Genomic DNA, 20,062 nt, shown 5'->3' on the forward strand with positions numbered 1-20,062 from the left:
AAATTTGTGTCTATTGAAACCCCTATTTATTTCCAGATATGAGACCTCATTGTGCTAATACTATACTATTATGTAAATGCATTTTCTATAAATGTCTAATATCTGTAAGTAGTTTAGTCTCTACGTCCCTAATGTAATATATCAAACAATAACTCATTTGTCAAAGAGAGACAGTTCATTAGTATTCAGCAATCATTTGGACAGAATAAAACAGCAACAGTATAAAAATTGATGTTGCGAAACTTAACAAATGAGGGAATAAGGAAAGTGTGATTCAGGAAATTGCAGGCCTGCCCTCAAGGGCCATTTTTAGGTCACTTGTCTGCATTTTAATATTACATTTGTTTTAGAGAGAGTCTCCAAGTTATTAGGTTGGGAGGGAAGCCAATTTGCAACCATGACATCAGTATCCAGGGGGTTCAATAAATGGGAACATAACAACACTTGGGACAGAGTCGAGGTGAAAAGGTGTAACACTGCCAACTGTGGTATTGTAACTCAGTTGTGCAATTAAATTACTAAATGACATAAAGCTTAACTTTTAACATGTTTAAATACTAGGAAATTTGATCTTGAAATATCTTCTCTTTTAGGAAGGGGAGAGAAGTAGGTACATGCCTATATGACTTAAATTATAGTACGTCTTGCATTCAATTTAAAATTCAATTACTGTGTAGAGACATACAGATGTGTTTTGTCTACCTGTGGGCAAGTTTTATAAGATGCCAGCTTCAGGATTTTATGCTAGCGATTCTACACAGATATCAGATATGTGCAATTCTCAGTTTCTTGCATGGTGTTTTGCTTCTTCTCAAACTAACTATTTCTCTTTTCACGTGCATGGGTCTGTCTTACACTGGTGTGCATTATCCGAATTGTGGAGATACTGAATTTTTACTGGCTTAGTTAGAAGAGGCATTTACAGGGGAGGTTTCAAAATAGCTAAGAGTACCTTGTCTCTCATCACAGCTCTAAGGGTTGTTTGAATATCATTCCCTTTTATGTGAAGAGTTTGAAGGACGTTGTGTATGGCCTTTAAATACCTTGCTAGGCAAAGATACACTTTCTTTTCTGACTCACAGAAAATGTCAGCAGTGGATTTTGTGAATCTGTACATGTTTTTCTACTTATTGTTCATCTCAGGACAGAAAACAGCACTGGTGGAGTAGTCTTGCTTTGGCTGGTCTGGCTGCCGTCATTATGTATTGAACAGAAGTGGGTATATTCTAAAGCAATCCTTTGGTTTTGACGTGCAGTTTGTGCACATTTTACTTTTAATTGGGTTTTTGATATGAAAATAAATGAACCAGATAGATAGGTACCTAGGTACTAAGGAGTAGTTTTCCTATGTGCTTGATCCAGTTGTCTCTCTTGTCAGGCTTATTCATGAGGATTTGCCTGTTCATTTGATTCAATGTTCTGTTCTCCCATTATTTTCCTCCTAAAAGCACTGTAACCTCCATTCATCAAGTCTAAGATTAGCCATCTATGGCTTTTCCAAAAATACCAAGAGCTACGCAGTTGCTGTTGAATCAGAATTAGAATAAAACCTTGTAATGTTTTCTCTTTTATATTCTGCACCCTTATTTCTATCCTTCACAGCTAAATCAGGTTATTTAGATTACAACAAGGTCTGAACCAACTCAGATGAAGAAAATTATCTACAGAACCTATTTACATTTCTTTAATGAAACACTAAAATGGCTTTGTATTAAAAGGATTAAAAAAAAATTAAAAAAAAAAAAGAACTTGAATGTGATAAGCATTAAACTATTATGAAGGAAAGATAAACTTAAAACTGAAGAGAAGAAAAAAAACGTTTATGCTTTCAGACCATGATGTACATGACAGTTAATTAAATGGCATGTTACACTGGTCACTTAACATAAAACTCAGAAGATAATAGTTCCACAATTTGAAATACTTATTCTGACCACCACAAATAACCTTGACTCATTCCAACTGATCTGTGATAGACATTTGTAAACACTGGGCTTGCTTTAAAATGTAACAAATATATATCCACCTGGAATCCAATATGCAACGTATGTTCCTATAAAGAAGCTGTGGTGCAGAGCAGCCCCTTCCCATGGAGCACTGAGACAGCAGGAGCCACAGAGTGACCCCAGCTCTGCTGCTCGTACATCCCAAGTTGCTAAGAGGAGGGAGGGCACTGCTAGAAGTGCCTGGTGATGAAGCCACCCAGGTGGGATATATCAGTTCTCTTTATTGTATTTTCGAAGTGCAAAATAAGCCATGGTCTGATTTTTAAAAAACTATTATTATTTTACACAGCCATGGAAGTGGAACCCAAATTTAAATTGGCAGTATTTCCTTGGCTGGTAGATAGTAGCCAAAATATGGCCCTTTGATTTTGTCTTTAGTGACAATAACTTCATTTCCATGTGTGGAACACCTACAGAATGAATTTATATGAGGCTGTCATCCTTTTTCAGAAGAAGTGAATATTATCTGTTTGTGCATGAGGAAGGAAATCCTACAGCTCAGGCTCTAAGTCTGTGTTTTTCCAGTCTCTACTATCATGATGAAAAAGATGTACCTGCCCAGTCAACCTTTAAAACCAGGAAAAAAATTAATTTGATTCAGTCCATTATTTTAATTATGCAGTAATTGACAGAGTAGGAGGTTTCTGATATTGTGAAAATGTGACATGAAAATGTTTGATATCTGAAAAATAACCTGCCATTTACAAGGTAGTGTTTTAAAAAAAAAAAAGAGACAGTTCAGAACAGATGCTATATGGCGATACTCTTTTCAAAATGTCACCTCTTCGCTGTCCTGCTCGCTCTGCAGCTTTGGGCAGCAAACAAGAAATGCTGCAAGTGCAGCTGATGAGCAGGCAGAGATCACGCATCAGTGAGACTGGAGCAGTATTTATCTTTGAGTTAATACAATACTGAAAAATTCAAATCCAGCCACATAAATAACTGTTTGAGAGGTAATGAGTCATTCATCAGCAGTCTGCTAATGACTGACTACTATGCAGCTATCAGGTGTGGATTTACAGAAGGCCCTAGGATAGCCATGTTAATAACAAGGTTTTCATTTATTATAACCTGAAATGTCTCTCGAAGGCAATGTCTGATTGAGTTGTCTGCATTATGCCTTGTTACTGTCATTTTACAACCTTTGGGGTTTTAAGTTGTTTTGTTTTTTGTTTTTGTTTTTCCTTTCAAAGGACCTCAATGTAAGTGTCTTACAACAATCTCAAAGATTTTTACAAACACATATTATTAATAAATGATATCTATATACCATTTTATACCACTAGAAATCAAAATAATCCTCAGAAGAGAGAACTGTAATCCTCATCTCTTATGTAGGAAAAATGAGGCTTGAAGCCTCTGATCTGTCTCAAGCTAAGAGGAAAGGATGCAGCTGACAAACCAAGAGAGGTTTGCCACCTGCTGCTGGAGAGGTGCTTTGTATCCTAACATGCTCAAGCAGTGTTCTTGAATAGCTACTTATCTCTCAGTCATATATCAGCTGAAACAATATACAAGAGGAAAATCCGAAATCAGTCCATGTATAGATGGGCAGACAGTTTGCACTTGTTACACTAGGTAGGCATTTAGCCCTGGTTTGTCTATTACTAAGAACAAGATTCAAACTCAGAAATAGGTATTGGCCTCATCTTTCTGGAGATTTTTCTTGCATTCCAATAAGGGAATTAAGATATATGCCAATTTCTTTTTTTTTTTTCTTTTTTTTTTTTTTTTAATTGTGATGTTGAAGCTCCTTGTGTGGTCAAGTTATGTGACCAGTTCATAGTTGCTGTACAAGCCATAGGTGCCTTTACCCCAAGGGATTATTGCATAATCACACAAAGACTGAATTTGGTCTGCACAAAAATATGGTCCATGTTTCTGTGTCTGTTGCAAAACAAGGCACATGTTCACCTAGGACTGGAGTCCAACAGGAGCAACCAGGTTATGACACGGGGGAATCACTAATTAAAACAGAATTATAACACAGCCTGGAAATGCCTCTAGTAACATCTTTGACCTCCATCTAATTGGGTTTGAACACTGAGGTCAGTACTGGATTCTTCTCAGAAGGCTTACCAAGCCATGAAAATTAGGTAAAAAGAAGCACCCTTACACCCAAACCTTGGTTTGTTCACATTTTGGCATCATTACTTGTCCGTATGATTTTCAAAATGTACTTGGTACTTTACAGACATGCAGTGTCATTGTGAAGGCAGGCTTAGACAAACTTGGACTCTGTAGATGTTCCACATATGAAAACTAGCAAATACCAACATACTTCAAACATGAAATAGTAGCTAAACTGCCCAGAAACTGGATTAAGATCCTATACCCTTCAGGGACGCTGCCTTTTTTGGAGCCACCCAGCTGCCTGGCACATGGCTTGCTGCCAGGCAGACACAGAAGATGCCTCTGCACTGTGAACAACTGATTCTCTTACAGAGCCAGCAAAGTTCAAACAATTTCTGCTAGAGATTAATATAGAGGGCTGGTAAATGGAAGCCAATGGTCATGCAGGTGAAAGCAGAAGGCCCAAAATGGCAAACTGTGCTTCTAGCATGGGAAGAATTCAGTCACCCTAATCAGGCTTTGTTGGATGCAGAGTGATCAAAGTTCTGCAACTTCTCCTCAGCTGAAATCCATAGCGAGTTTTATAGTGAATAAGAGTTCTGAGCTGTTCATGTTTACACATTTTCATCTGATAGACCTTATTGTATTATCAGCCTCCAACTTTCCAAATCTTGAATTTCCTGGCTGGTGAACTATTAAAATGCAGATTAACTAAACTTCAAACAGATTTATTGCAGATAGCTCCTGCAAAATCCATTTGGATTACCTGCCTCCGGACATCATTTCCTGGTCTGTAGGGGTTCATTAAGGACAGATTTAAATGTCTTAGCTGGAAAAAGGCCAGCAGGAAGAGTATGTTGAAAATTATTCATATTATTATGTTTGATCTAGTGATACAGAGTTACCTTTTAGGAACTTTCAAATTTCTCATTTGCAATAATGAATAAGACATGCAAGCGTGCCTCATGTGTCATGGCTTTGTTAAACAGTGCATTTCATAACCTTATTTGTGGCAAAGAAATCCTGTGCTGAGAGTGCAAAGAGCAAAAGCAATAGCCGCAATGCATGTCCCTCTTAGTTCCCAGCTGCAGCAACTCTCAATTTTCCTCTGAGCAGAGCCCTGAAATTCACAACACAGCCATGAAGCATTTTGCTTTGCTTCTGCCATCTACCCCATTTCAAAATACAATTAGCCTGGGGTTAAATCTAAGGTTTATTTCAATATGCTTATAAAAATGAAAATAGCGATGTTTAGGCTTACATGATTCACTAATTGTACTGCCTCTTGGTTTTTTACAAATTGGTTCCAAAGCTCTTAAGTTTTTTTGGAGATGTATTTAATCTAAATTTATGCAAGAGCACTGTAATGACTTCTCCTTCAGACTACAAGGGGTTTTTCAATCACTTTCAACATTTTGCCCATGATTGGGCAGAGCACTTAAATCTAAGTACTTGGCTGCTCAAACTACTCATTGAATCAGGACTAAGGACTCAATGCTGAATTCATAGTTGCCTGAGGTTTTTAAACAAAGTGGAAGTGCAGCCCTGTGAACAGGCAACATCTTGAAGCCATTTAGCAGATATGTGGTAAATTGGAGCCCTTGACGAGGTGGCAGCACCATTTGAGCAGCAGAAGCCAGGGTCTTCCTTGAGCTCAGCCCTCTCCCTGCCAGTGTGCCACTTAGATAGCACTCTTGCCTCTAGATTTTGTTCTGTACTTACACAGGCTAAATATAGAAGGTCTCCTAAGTTTGAAAACTCTATCCACTTCAGATCTCTAAATGTCTTATTCATTATTTCAAATGAGAAACCTAAGAGTTTGACAGTGTCAAATGTAGAGTCCAAATACTCTTCAGAGGATCTTGATCCAATTTACTTTGGTGAGTACTGAAGCCAGTTTTAAAGTACACCTATTTCCAAGCTGAAGCAGCATGTTTCATTGAGAAGGACTTGCCAGAAAAAGCTGCCAAGCACTGAGGAGTGTTCAGCCCTTTGGACTGTAGACTAGCTTGTCTATGAGGTGGCTATATTCTAACAGATGCACTTCAAATATTGAACCTTGGTCTCCACTGATGAAAATTTAGTGCATTAAAGAGTGATACCAGTTTGTTCCTCTGACTGGTGCTGACCCTCACACCTGCTTCAACAGTTTTATATTCAGTCGCTGCGTGCTGGAAACTGAATTTTCAACCATGTTTCCTTCTAAATGTGCTCCTCCACTTGTGCGAACAGATGTTTTTGCAGCTACACATGTGCAGGTTAACAACCACAATAGTAAAGTGCATGCGAGTTTTAGAGTTTATCCCCTTGAGCTTTCATAAATGCTCCTTTCAGGCTCTAATAGCATTGCTGATGTGTGTGTGCAGGTGGCAGTTGTGTTGAAGTATGCTTGCAGGCATTCATGGCTGCACAGGATTGATGAACATGGCAACTGAGGGCTGAATAGCAGGTGCTGAAAAACTACCGCTTTTTCTCTTGGTTTTTCATTTTCTAGATCTCTTTGCAGAAATATTCAATTGTATTACAAATGCAGCTATTTTTCATGATTGCAGTTTTAATCTGTCATGGATTTGATCTAACAAAGAAAAAAAATTTATTAGAGACATTTTCTAATAATGTATTTTTAATCCTAAATGCCTGCGAACAGGAGTTATTTGCCAAATTCTAACTGGTAAACAGCACAAATGTTTCATATGCTTCTGTAGCCACTTTCAAAAGATGCTGCCAAGGTACATAATGCATCAAAGTTTTCACTGAAAAAGATAAATCAATCAGTTCAGATACTGTTTCAGCCTGAAGCTTGTTGTCATGGCTGGATGTTTGCTTGCTTTCCGAAAACCTTGGGAGTCATTTCCTCTGCTGGTTTGGGAAAACTTGCATGACTGAGCCCTTCTCAATGGTTATGTGACCCCTTGAGAGCCCAAGATGTCTGTTACTTTACTTTCAGTGAAAGAAGAGCAGTAGATACATAAATGGCAGTAGGAATGGACAAGAGCTGCTAATCAGAGTAAAATCAGGTAACTTGCTCTGGCTATGTAACGGGTTGAGTTAATTTTGTCGTCTCTGGAAATAAAGGGAAACATGACGGGGGGTTTCCTAGATGACAGCTCATGACAAGAAGTGCACAATTCTTCAGAAAAGCCTGACCCTTGCTTCCAAGGCCTTACTGAAATCACACCAACGTCCTTTATTAAAAATGACCATTTCTAGAGAGCTGTACGGAAGATGTGAAGCATATTGTGCACTCACATTCCAGGTTCTGTAACCTTCTGCAATAATTGGCAGCTGGCCTGCTTCAAGGATAAAATTTATAAAGCAGAGAAAGGCTCCCATATGCTGCCCTTTTAAGGAAAGCCTTCTCATTACTGGAAAGCAGGAGCACAGAGATGGTAAAATACTCTAAGGATCATTTATCAATCATGCTATCAGCAAAACTGCAGAAACATAGCACTAAGAGAAATTAGACAGGGAAAAGCTCTATTTTTCATCTTCATCTCCCTATTTTCACCAATGAAAAACTTTTTAGTGCTTTATTTCTCTTAGTTTTAAAAGTTCAGCTGAGTGAGGTATGCCACCTTTTCCTCTCAGGAAACTTTCCCTCATTTTTAGCGATTCTTATAACCAAGAAATATATTTGTTTCCTGTTTTTATTTTGGTGCTATTGTGTCTAGTGATAACCTTATGTGTCAACCTGAATAATTCATACTGTAATGTACCTGTCATCCCTCGGGTGTTTTTTGACCAAACTATTTCATTTTACCTTGCGTTGTTTACCTACTTTTTATTATTTTCCAAATACTTGCCCCTTCAGCACCTTATCATTTTTGTTTCTCTTTTTTGAGCTTACTCCCATTTGTTTTTCCTTTGTAATCCAGATAAGAAAGACACACTGTGACACCTGGCTTGTTTAGTACCTTTCAACTGCTAAACAAGTGCTGAGCTGCATTTGCAGCAGCATCAGTTTTGGCTGCTATATGGCACTGCAAACCCACAATGGACTTAACTGGGGTAGAAGTGGGAAAATCTCTAACTTCATTGTCCTGTCTTCTCCCATTTCTCCCCAGGTATAGCAGTCTGCATTTTTTCTGAAGCTAATCTTTCTTCACAGTGGTTTTATATTCTCTGCCTCTATTTTATTGCTGCTGTGTTCACAAGCCTCTCTCCTTTTTAGTCTCATTGGTTAATTTAACTGATCTTCTTCCTTCTTCCCTATTATTTTTCAGGTGCTAACCTCATTTCTTGTGATGCTCTCTTCAGTATCCTGTACCACTAACATGGTTCCCAAAAACACTAGATATCAAGAGCCCAGTCTGTGTGAACTTATGAAATCTTCAGGTCATGTAGGAAGCCATAAGCATCTGAATGAAAGAAGCAGAGAACCATTAGCAAGGAACAAAAATTGATAAATGGCAACTGTCAGCTCTTTGTTGATGAATCACAGTGTACCTCTCTATTCCCAGCTTCTTGATTTCCCTTTCCTCATTCTTGACACTAATTACTGGGAGAGTGAGAGGTTTGTTACTTTATCCTTCCAGCTTCCTTCTGTTTTTAACAAAAGTATAAATACATTCCCACTCTTCTTATGTTTCATTTGTTGTCCAGTTTTCTTCCCAATGAATAGTTGTAGTATTCTTTCCATTTAATAAAACAGTTTCAGCTTTCTCTCCCACTTAATGGGTTGGAAATTAGCAATAGTCCACTCTTTTGCTCTGTCATTTAGGAGACCTATGAGCAGAAAAGGAAGCACTCGTGAAGGTTGTCTGCAGACTCAATAATGATCTTCATTTTGCTCTTTTAATTTTATTCAGAGTACAAGGCTTAGTAAATTAAAACAGATTCAGCTCAACAGAAGACAATGTTTTTCAAATGCTATAGCTTTTTTGTTTTCCTCTGCAAATACTATTTTTCGAAACTTAGTTTTTTGCATGTTTTATATTTTTTCCTCAAATGTACTTACAGTTAGCAATCTATAAGGTATAGGAGGATTTTATTTAAGTTATGTAACCACACATAGACTTCTGCATTCTGTTTTTTCTGTGGTTCTTATTCAAGAGTAAATGAGACATTTTTAGATGGCAATTAGTGTTGCGTTGTGTCACACTAATTGATTAGATTGTAATTTTCTAAGTAATATACAGGGTTCTCTAAAGTGTCTTGCGACAACTGCACAGCACCATAAGAATTTGTATGTGTTACAGATAAGTGCTTTATATGGAGTCACACATGTAGGATGAAGGGGCAGCACAAGTAGGTTTTATCAGCGTGGGGCCGCTTTGGGTTGTACACAACACAAGAAAATCCAATTAGAGCTGCAGGGAGTTTTTTTCAATCTCTTAATCGGCATTGCAGCACTGCAGATGGATATTATTGCCCACTACTTAAACTTTATTACTCCATTTTTCTGTCTATAGCCCTTTGCCTTGCCAGCCCACCTTGAAGAGACGGCAGGCAGACCCATATAATACTTTTTATGACCTTGGCATCTGCACTGTTTTGTCGCATGAAGATAAGTAGGATTGTGACAATGAAGAGGAAGCCAGCAACCCTTTAAGTTGGCTTTACAAGTGCAGTTTGCTCCGCATCCTGATCACAAGAGCAGACTGATCCTCCTGAAAAAGGCTTCATCCACACTTAATGCCTGTAAACAGAATTTGCAAGACCAACTTCTTTTAGAAGCTAATGTTTTTAAAAGAGGAGGCAGGATGATCTAAGGCAAAGGAGCAGGTGTTGGCTGCATTTGAGCTCCGGTTTGCAGGGAGGTACAGATTCATTGTGTGACCTTGCATTGAGTCACTTGACTTCTAGTGTTTCAGTTGGGCTATAAAATTGACTAAAAGCAGGAGTTAAACCAGACAGTGCATCCTGGGTAAATAGTATACTCAGAGAAAATGTATAGGTGGAGGGGATTATGTTTTTGTACCTTAAAATACCTTGCCTGACAGAGAGGGTGGGTTTATTATGGATAAATAATCTGTTTGCATAAATTATTGCTATTTTCAGTGATGGCTTACCAGGTATATGTATCAAAGAGTGATACAGTCTGTTTGATTTTATGGTACATTAACTTTGCTGGAATACATTTATTATATTTAAAACCTGCTAGGTAGCTGCAAAGGGAACAAAGATTGTGTAATTATTTTTTCTTCAGCTTGTGGGAAACCAAATGCTTTGAATATAAAAGATTCCAGGGTGAAAAGTTCATTCTGTTTACCCCTCTGTGGTGAGAGTATAGGCAAAAGGTAGTCTGATTACTAATTTGAAAACAGATGAAATAAACCAATATAGTGATAACTGCTACTTCCATTTCTGTTCTTTATTATTGGAAATAGTAAATAGATGGAATAGCTGAGCTGTGAAGCAAATCTTTCATTATTTTATAATAAGCATCTTCTCCAATCAATTAATCACTTTGGAATAAATAGCTTCAGGGTTTTGATTTTAAAACATATATGCAAGATTTTGCTGCAACAGCAATAAACAGCAGGAAATGTACCAATGTTCAATCCCTGGTTTAAATGAGGAATGCAGAGTCTATGAAATTAATGGAAATATCTTCATTAAGTTCACTGGCTTCACTGCCTCAGAAAACAATCATCTGTTCTTGAAAGCATTTGCAAAATCCCCATGAGCAAATCCATAGGAGGTGGCTGATAAAGGTTTCAATTCTGGGTGGCTTTTCTGTACAGGTGGTGTGTAAGTTCATTCTTACAGCCCAACTTATTTACTTTATTAATTGATCTCTTATATGATAATAACTGTGTCTCCTTATTTACTCTGTTTTGTACACTGGTCAATACCTGCTCTATTTATGTGGGGAAAAGGCATCTATATGGATACTGTGATATGCAGAAGGCTCTCTGATCTTCAGTTGCTAACAATGAAACTCAGTTGATCCTGATACATATATATAAAAAAAAAGTCACCACTATATTTTGAAATCAGAGAACAACTTCCAATTCCACAACTCCCCTTAGGCTTGGAACAAGATAAGGGATTAAAATTATACATATTTAAAATATAAAGAAGCCTGAAGCCCCAAAGCAATGGCAAGCCAAAGAAGACAATTAAGTACTGTGATCTAGACATAGACATTGTCCTTTGCTCTATGAAGTGATTTATAACGCACAGAACCTGGACCTTATCAGAAATAGCTTTTCAGTCACCTAGAGCACTGTGAATGCAAAAGTAACAATGGCAATATAGTTAAAAATAATGATGTGTTGTACTACACGGGGCCCTAAACAAGTCTGCTTTCTTGTGTATAAGTTTTTGAATGTCCAGCTGTTGCGTTCTTTTTCTTGACATTTTTGTAGTACATAGGACCTTTTCTTCATGCTTTATATCTATTTTGACATAGTTCTGAGGAGAAGGACAAAGATAGAAGGAAGCATAAACTCTCCTAGATGGCCCATTCCCAACAGCTGTCAGAAGTGATTTACAGTATTAAAGTAAATATTTTTCGTACCTTGCACAGCACTATTTGTGTTCAGTCACTTTTAGTGTGAGATATAACATGTTGTTTACTGTAACCTACACGTATTGTGAAACAATAGCTGGAACAATGCACAGCAGTATTTTAAAATGGTTTAGAATGAAGCAGAAACCAATATGTGTGGTTTAGTTTTTAACACATAACTAATGACACAGGGAAACTTAATATAAACTATGTCTTTAAATAATTTAAAAAGTATGGAGAGTATTGAAAAAAAAACAGTTCAAGGTTTGATCAGGTCCACCTCCATATAGACTGTGATAGCTGGAGACTGACTTATTGACAGCAGAATGGATCACAGTATTCCAGCCACTGTAATTCTTTTAAATGGTCTTTTAAATAGTCTTCAAAATTTACAGCAATTAATTTTAATGTTGAGAAGGAAGATGGATAAAGTAGAAGTTCTAGCTTCTATCTTATAAAAAAATATATTGTCTTAAAATTACTGAGACTAGTTCTAAACGTTTTGGGACATATTCTACTTACTTCTTAAATCATATGTGATTTTTCCATGAGAATTAGCAAAACATTTTAAACCTTAACATTTTGAATTTACAATTAATCATCTTTGAATTTGACTGATGGATCACTGAAAAGCAAAAACCATGTGTTACCTTTTGTTCTAATGGAGGAAAACAGCACTGATACAGAATGAAATTAAGTGAAAATGCAAGTCATTGAGCTACTCTTTCCATAGTCTGGGTAGTCAAGCTATCACTGCTGTTTTCAGAAGTCAACAAATTAAAAGAGATTAACTTTCTTCAGTAACTGTCTCATGAGAAAAGAGCAAAGGCATGAGTGCTTTTAACTGTCAAGTGGTGTTCTACGCCAAAGTTATGCACATGTTACATTAGAAGCTGGGAAATCATATAAAGATTAACCATGCCAGCACATCAACTCGTATCACACTGATCCTCCACAGAAAACAGCTGGTATTTTGCTAGCAGTACATTGCCGGAAATGGGACATGATTCCATATTGCAGCGTCAGAGATGCCTTTGTAAACTGAAACAATCCAAGGAGTCAGCAGAATTAATGTTGAGTATAAATACATTTTGTGACAAATCTCAAGCACACCAAGAATGCAATCCGTTGCAATCTAGCAGATGAGCTTTACATTCAGTAACTTTGTCAGGATGTTGCTTGACATGTGATGGTAATTACTGATGTGTCATTTGGGGTGTGTTGTTGAGCAAAGTCTATTAAAACTCAATTTATTTCATCAGTTAGCACGCAGCTTACATTACACAGTATGTTAAAAGAACATTTGCGCTGGGAATTTAAAGGTGAGCATGTGGTTGCAAAAAATCCTCAAAACATAATGGCACAATATTTCTCTAGCTATTTCATTGCTTAAGTCTACCAGATCCTATTTCTGGCCTCGTAATTCAGAGACAGCTTCAATTACCTCTTTCACCACAACTTTTCTGTATCATCTTGGGTGTGTCACTCTCCTCTTTGTGCCGTGTCTCCTTGTTCCTATGAACAGTGTATTACGTCTACCTGTTACCTTACACCTTTGGGCGATGATAAAAACATAATATTCTGTAAAACATCCTGGTTCCAGAGTAATTTGGGCCAATTTATAAATGTCGTAGAAAGGAGGAACAGTAATAAGCCATTTATATTTTGTTCCCTCAACTTTCTCCTGTAATGAGAAGATCAGGACTGAAATCAGAGTAAAGCTTGGAACTCAGGCTTGCTTTCATGCCATATGGAAATGTCAGGCGTAGCGGAAGGAGAGATGGGAAATGGTGTGTAAGGAGGTGCAGCAGCTCCAGGAGAATGGGATATCTCCTAAGTGGCTACTGCAGGTTTTGTGAATTTATATTTTTTTAAAGATTATGATAGTGCAACAGCATGGTTAGAAATCTGCTCTTTTTTCTTAGGCTACTGAGAAACTGAGAGTCATGTTGGTTTAATAACTCTCTTTTAATGTCATTTCACCTTCTCAACTTTAATTTCTTTTCCATGTGTTCATTCCTTTCCCTCAAATAAAGCCTGAGAACATCCTTTGTTATCTCTCTAGCATAGTTGAGCCCAGGACTGTGGTGAGGTTTTAAACCTTTCTCAATAATAAACAACAGCTAAAGTCATCTGTTAATACCTACTGTCTGCAATCTTTATTTTCAGATAAGGTAGTCATTAGTCGCATGAGTTCATACCTCTTGCCTTCAATTGATGTATGTGCATGAGGTTTACTGGCATAGTCCTGGCTTTATGCATCGGATATAGGTAATGATATTTCTTGACCTGGAATGAAACATTTTCCCATTCTAAATAACACAGATATCATTGTACTGTCCATGCAAAAAATATTTGGGTTAGTGACAAGCTTAGCATGCGTAACATAATCCCTTAAAAGCCCAAATTCTGTGACTTTTCTCCCATTGAGTGTATCTTCCTAGACAATTATTTAAGAGAAATAAGTGCAGGAGAATAGAGCCTTAAGAAATGAACATTAGTTATCCCAAAAGGGACCTAGTGAGAATGGAAGCTTAAAAGGGTCTACACAGTTTAATTCATGCACCATCTGTTTTTGGGAAAATTAGCACAGATTAGATTTTCCAACTCATCTGAGGCTAAGAAAGTGCCTTTAAAACCTGTAGCATTTGGTTGAGTGTTAAAAACAAATTAGCACCATTTTACTTACTGAGTGAATACTGTGCATATTAGTTCACTTTGCGGTAAGCTGTAAGAATTGTAATGGCAAAAGAGAAAACTGATGCCTCTGAGCAAGCCACTCTTCGCCATAGTGTTTCTTAGCTGCCTTACAGAAGTGCTTGACATTCTTGTTCCTTCCGAGCACTGTTTTGTTAGACGTGACCATTTTGTATAAATTCAGTTTTTGCTCAGGGCTGAGAGTTTGTTCCCTGTGACCTCTGACTCGTGTTCCTTCTCTCAGCTTGGCTGCAAGTGGGTGTTGTAAGCTTCAAGACACCTAATTTCATCCAAATGTGAGTAACTGAAGAATATTACCCTCCCCATAAAAGAATCCTCCTACTCAAACAGTGTACAATTATATTGTATTATAATTATGGAGTAGCTTTCAAAACAGTGATAGATTTTAAAATACGTGACAGAAACATGAAATAATTTAGGTTTCACTGATTTTATTTTCCTTGCTTTACTACTTACCAGGCTTCTGTATTCTTATAGCAAAAAGGTGAAACCAGTTGTGCTAGATGAGGCTGTTCTGCGATACTCTCCAATGAGGCGATATTGAATACCTGGCTTCCTACTGTGGAGTGAATATAGGGGCAGCAAATGCAAAGTTAGCATCTTTAACAGTATATTTACCTCAGCTGGACACTGGTTTTCTTTCACTGTATTTGTTGCAGAAATCTTTAAATGTAGTGCAGTATCAGTTATTGGGAGCTGGATGGCATATATGCACACGTTTTTCTTTTCAGACATATCCAGAATCTTATTTCATCTTCCAGTCATCTCACATACTTCATTATCTGAAACATCAATTATTTTCTGCTGCTCATTAAATATTACTTAGTTTAGCCACTTTGTTGATGCTGTATATTTGAGGAAGTATCTATGAATGCACTTATTAACGTCATGCTTTTACATATTTCAAAAGATTAAGCGCCTGGAATAACACCCTTGCTTGGTCTGAAGTGGCAGATTTTCTTGACTTCACCAGAATTAGTTGAATTTACAATAGCAATGAGCCTGTTCCATCTGTAGATGGGTATATGCATGTTCTCAGATGGTGTAGTGGTAATGCATATGATACACAATGCAGAGTGGAAGGAAGGGATGCAACATCTTGCAGAAAACTAAAGCCCTGCATTTAGTTGAGGCTGCAGTAAGCAATCTATCAAATATTCTCATTGTAACAAAACGGAGTACAAAAGTTGCCTTTCAGCAACTGAGTAAACATTTGAGATTGTGACTGGAAACAATACAGACATTCCTGTGTTGGTACTTTATTGGTGAATTAAACTTTATTTAGTTTATTTTAGTTTATTTTCTTAGCTGATGTCTGTGTGTGCCCATGTGTATAAAGTATTTCTTACTAATACCTTTAAATAAAGGCATTTCAGCTTTGCTTTTGTGGTATGAGGGTGCTAACTGAAAAGTGAAACTCAGAGTACTATAACACAACCAGAAGCCTACTTTGAGTTAATCAGTGATTTTTCACACATGACACCTAATCTATAAGTATAAATTACTTTGCAGTCTTATTATGCCTTAATTGAAGTGAACCGATGTGAGATTGCAATGAATGGAGTTGCAGTGATTCTAGCCTCAATTAACTATGGGTGGATCTCAGGCTTTTTTCCTTCCTTTTCCTCGGACGAAGGGTGATTCTTTGACATTTCATTTTATTTAAATTGTTGCCAGAAAAGTTATGGTATATGCGTATGACCATATATTTTATAAGATTACTCTGAAGAGATACAGGGGACTTGTGTGTACGATTACTATATTAATACGAATCTTTAATGTACTACTGTTTTGTTTAACAGCTGTATAGTCAGCAGTGGGTAAATCCATCAGGATTCTGCTTGTGAGAAATAGTATAATAGCCATCATTCTTTTTCGGTAAATGGCAGTTAATAACTCCGTAACAGATACCCTCATCCCATTTGTGACTTTTATTCAGCTCTCTGCCTTTAAGACACAAAATGTGTGTTGCAATGCAGTAAAACATTGTGAAGAAATAAAGAATCTTGCCCCATGGAATGGGAAATTCAGACACAGCAGAACATGAAAATTGCACCAGGAGAGGCAGGATGCTGTGTAAGAATGGAACAGGCATATGGCGATCCAGTTAATCCTTAGTTATTTCACTTTTACCAGAACTGATAGATATTTACCAGAAAATTAGATTTGATGCCTCTGTCTAGGCATATATGCTCTTAGAAGTGTTTCTAGTGTTCAGTTAATAGTAATGAAAATAGTATAAGGATCTTGCCAGCCGAAGTCCCTGTATGAAAATAGTTCTTTGCAACATATTTTTGATACAGAGCTCTCAGCTTTTTCCCAAGTGGCTCAGAAAGTCATGAAGTATGTTTGTGTTTGCTTTTAATTGGTTTGTTTTTCTTTTGGCCCCTGAGAAGTAGTCCACAGACTTTTAGAGGTTCACAGGTGTAAGTCAAAACCTGCTATATTTCTTAGCTTTCTTACTGTTGGACAAGTCCTTTTCTTTGGGTAAGACTAGATTCAGCATCCCTGCCATCACAAACACAAATAGCAGCTGCCATAACAAGACACAATATATATATATATATAAGGTGATGTGATGTAATTTTTGGTGGTATAGCAGTGTGCTCCAACATGCGTCACTTTACAATTCAAACTGAAATTGGGTTATTGCTCTTTCTACTTACCTTTTTTTTTAATCAGAAGTTGTTCTTACATACAGACATAGTATCTATAGAGAGCATGGCAGTTTGTTATCACAGGGGTAAAAATACTGCCAGGTATTCCCAAGGATTTGTCAAGCAATAAATTGATAGTGTGCTCCCAAGTATATTTCAAAGAAGAGCATAGTGGACACATATATAAATTCACATGAATAATAGAACTCCAAGAATAATGTTGCTGCTGATTAAATAAGATTAAGCTCGCAAAAAGAGAAGGGAAAAGGAGAGGAAAAGGAGAGGAAGAGAGAAAGAAGATAGAAAAGCTTTCTTTCTCAAGCTTTCTCAAAACTTATTAAAATTCCCAGTACATTTAAAGGGTCTGTCTGCACTGATCGGGCTACAGAAGTCAGATCTTGATTATTTAAGTCTGTTGTTTAACTCAAAAATTCAAAACCAAGATGATATTTTCATGATGATCTGGTATGACTTCTACCTGTATTATACTGTTCATAAAACATGCCTGAATTAAATCTTATCTGAACAGTGACATATTTTAGAAAGCCTCTAATTTTGATTTTAAAAATGCAAGTGATGACATACTCAATGCAGTCCTTGGTAAATTGGTCCAGTGGTTAATCTTTTCTATTTATTTTCAAATAAGGAGGTTTGAGTTCACAGTAAATTAGCACCATAATTTCTATGTTCTGATTGAAAGATTGCACTTTCAAATAGCTGCTAGGCTTCTAACTAGTGATTTGCATATACAGTTTTACATGAAGATTTCTGACTTCCCTTTCATCAGCTCATAGAATATATATTAGCATTGATTGGACTCTCATTGCAAATCTCAACACTGTGAAGAAGTATCAAAAATTACGGTGCTGTCCCTCTCAATGGAACTCATAATTATGATTTTTTAATTTCTAAAACATTAATTTTCCCTTCTAGTGAAATTAGACCCATCCTTTCTCTCATCCATATACATATTCAAAATTCGAGAAAACTCTGTGGTGTTACTGAAAGCGAATGCTAATATACAACCAGAGTGACCATTATAAAGCAACAATTATTTCCAGGCCAAAGTCAGAAAAAGTGTTCTCTGCCATGTAACAGTCAATTAAAATGTGCTGACCAAAAGATGCTTTTGAAAGCTGAATCTGAACTACATGTAGTTCTAAGTAGCTGCACATATTACACAGCTCATTATATAGCAAAAAATTCTCAAACATATTGCGTAAAAAGATCTTCAAGTACTCTCTGGGCTATCTTGAGGTAATGAACTCATTTTGCCCAAATCTTGAAGGAAAATGGAAAGGACAGTTTTTTATGGGATCAATTTTGATTTTTTTAAAGCCTTGAACATTAAGAACATTGATATTTGTTAACTTTCCATTAAAATATGTTTTCCAGGTTGTAGGTGCTTTCTTTAATTGTGTCATCTAAAGTTAAAAGTTATGGCATATTGCATGAAAGACTCGCATATCTTAATGCCTTGTTTCTGATCCTGCTACTGAAAACGGGGATGCTGAAAGACCACAGTAAAGGACAGATATTTGATGCAATGTGCTCTGGGCTACTTAATTTTGCATATTGCACTACTTGAAGTAAGTAGGACTGGAACAGCTGGGCACTCAATCCTGGTGAAGACAAAAATCTCTCCCTTGGGGCATTGCTTTCTTCTGCCAAGTAGGAAAGTCAAGTGATGGCTTTGGCTATGGACTTTTCTGTTTTCTTATGTAGTCTTTCTTTATCATTTGGGCTTTGGCTGAGTATATTTGAAAGTACGTGTTTGATTTTTATTCCTCTACGCTTTATCCTATAATAAGATTTGGTTTTGCCCATGCTGTCCTTTAGGGGCTATTGATTTTATTTATATTTTTGTTAAAGTCCTCAAAGATGGTGGTTCATAAGAGCATTGCTGTCGTATGACTTAGTAATACAACATTGTTCATTTCCTGTGATAAGTCTGTAGGCAACTTAAAAATACTTTAAAGTAAAAGTTGTGTCACCCTAGAGCATGACTCACCTGTGTACCACCAACTTGATTTCTACCTTGTGGAAGGCATTTAAGCAGATGTTCTCTGCTGGCAGCAGAATTGCGTATTTTTTCACAGATGAAAATATTCGTAGGTATCTGTTCTTTTCTATAGCAAACCCCATTTTTGTTCTGTGTTTTTAGACGAGGAGACAAATCAAACATACTCCAGCTGCCTTTTGTGTCCACCTCTGTCAGATGCCATTCATCAGTTCTTAACGCTTGCTTCTACTTTCTGATATGTGTCAGCACATGTAACTCAAAATCCTGTAAAATTAGTTTCTGCAGTTTTATTTCTGAGACTAGACTTGCCTCCTCCTTTTCTCTTTTGCTTTTACAGTGTATCCAGGTATCAGTATTAGAGATCACTTCTAGTGGACTCGCCCTATTGCTTATATAGCTGTTTTAATGTATCTCTGAGATTATCAGACTTTCATTTGACTCGTCAGTAAAGATCATCTGTAATAAGCTACTCTCGGGTGATCATTTGAGACTGGTTATGTTGCACTCAGAGCAGAGATCTGACAAGCAGAGGGCAGATGAAGCCCCTTTTATCTGCGTTCCTGCACTGAAGCCAAAACCTTGGCTGCAAGAACCTCCTGCAGAGCGCGGGACCAGTTTACACTTCCCACCCTGATACCAGTGCTGCTGCACAGGCTTACAGAATTGCTTCTGTGAAACTTGTCTCCGTTGCTGGCAGCTCTGTACCAAATATCTGATTTTTTGTATTCTTACCATTGCCCCATGTCTGACCAGCCTGGCACGTGCTGCGGGTGCTGCTACCCACTGACAAGTTACACTGGAAATAGGAACTGGGAGAGCTGGAGAGAAGCAACTCCACATCGTGCCATGCTGCGGGTGGAGAAGCAAGCCAGCTCAGTACTTGACAAGCAAGCATTGACCTGCTGCATCATGTGGGCCTGCCCCATACCACAACCCCATGTGCAAGCATAGAATTGTCACAGGGACTGATACGTGAATGCCTTGCACGTAGAAAATACCCAGAATTTGCGAGACTTCCCACAACTGTCCTCACATGACAGACAAGGCAGAATGGCAAAGAACCATTGACCACATGAAGAAAAGGCAGCTAAAGCTTTTGAAAGCACTCTCAGACTTGCGTTATCTCTTT

At 37.4% G+C, this 20,062-nt stretch overlaps 1 protein-coding gene across 10 annotated transcripts in view; it reads left to right on the forward strand.

The window, feature by feature from the left end:
- Window positions 1–20,062, forward strand: part of NLGN1 (neuroligin 1) — a 378,226-nt gene that overhangs the window by 340,741 nt on the left and 17,423 nt on the right. The gene's annotated exons all lie outside the window — the stretch shown is intronic.

This window comes from Patagioenas fasciata, chromosome 9 (assembly GCF_037038585.1).
Source record: "Patagioenas fasciata isolate bPatFas1 chromosome 9, bPatFas1.hap1, whole genome shotgun sequence".
NCBI lineage: Eukaryota > Metazoa > Chordata > Aves > Columbiformes > Columbidae > Patagioenas > Patagioenas fasciata.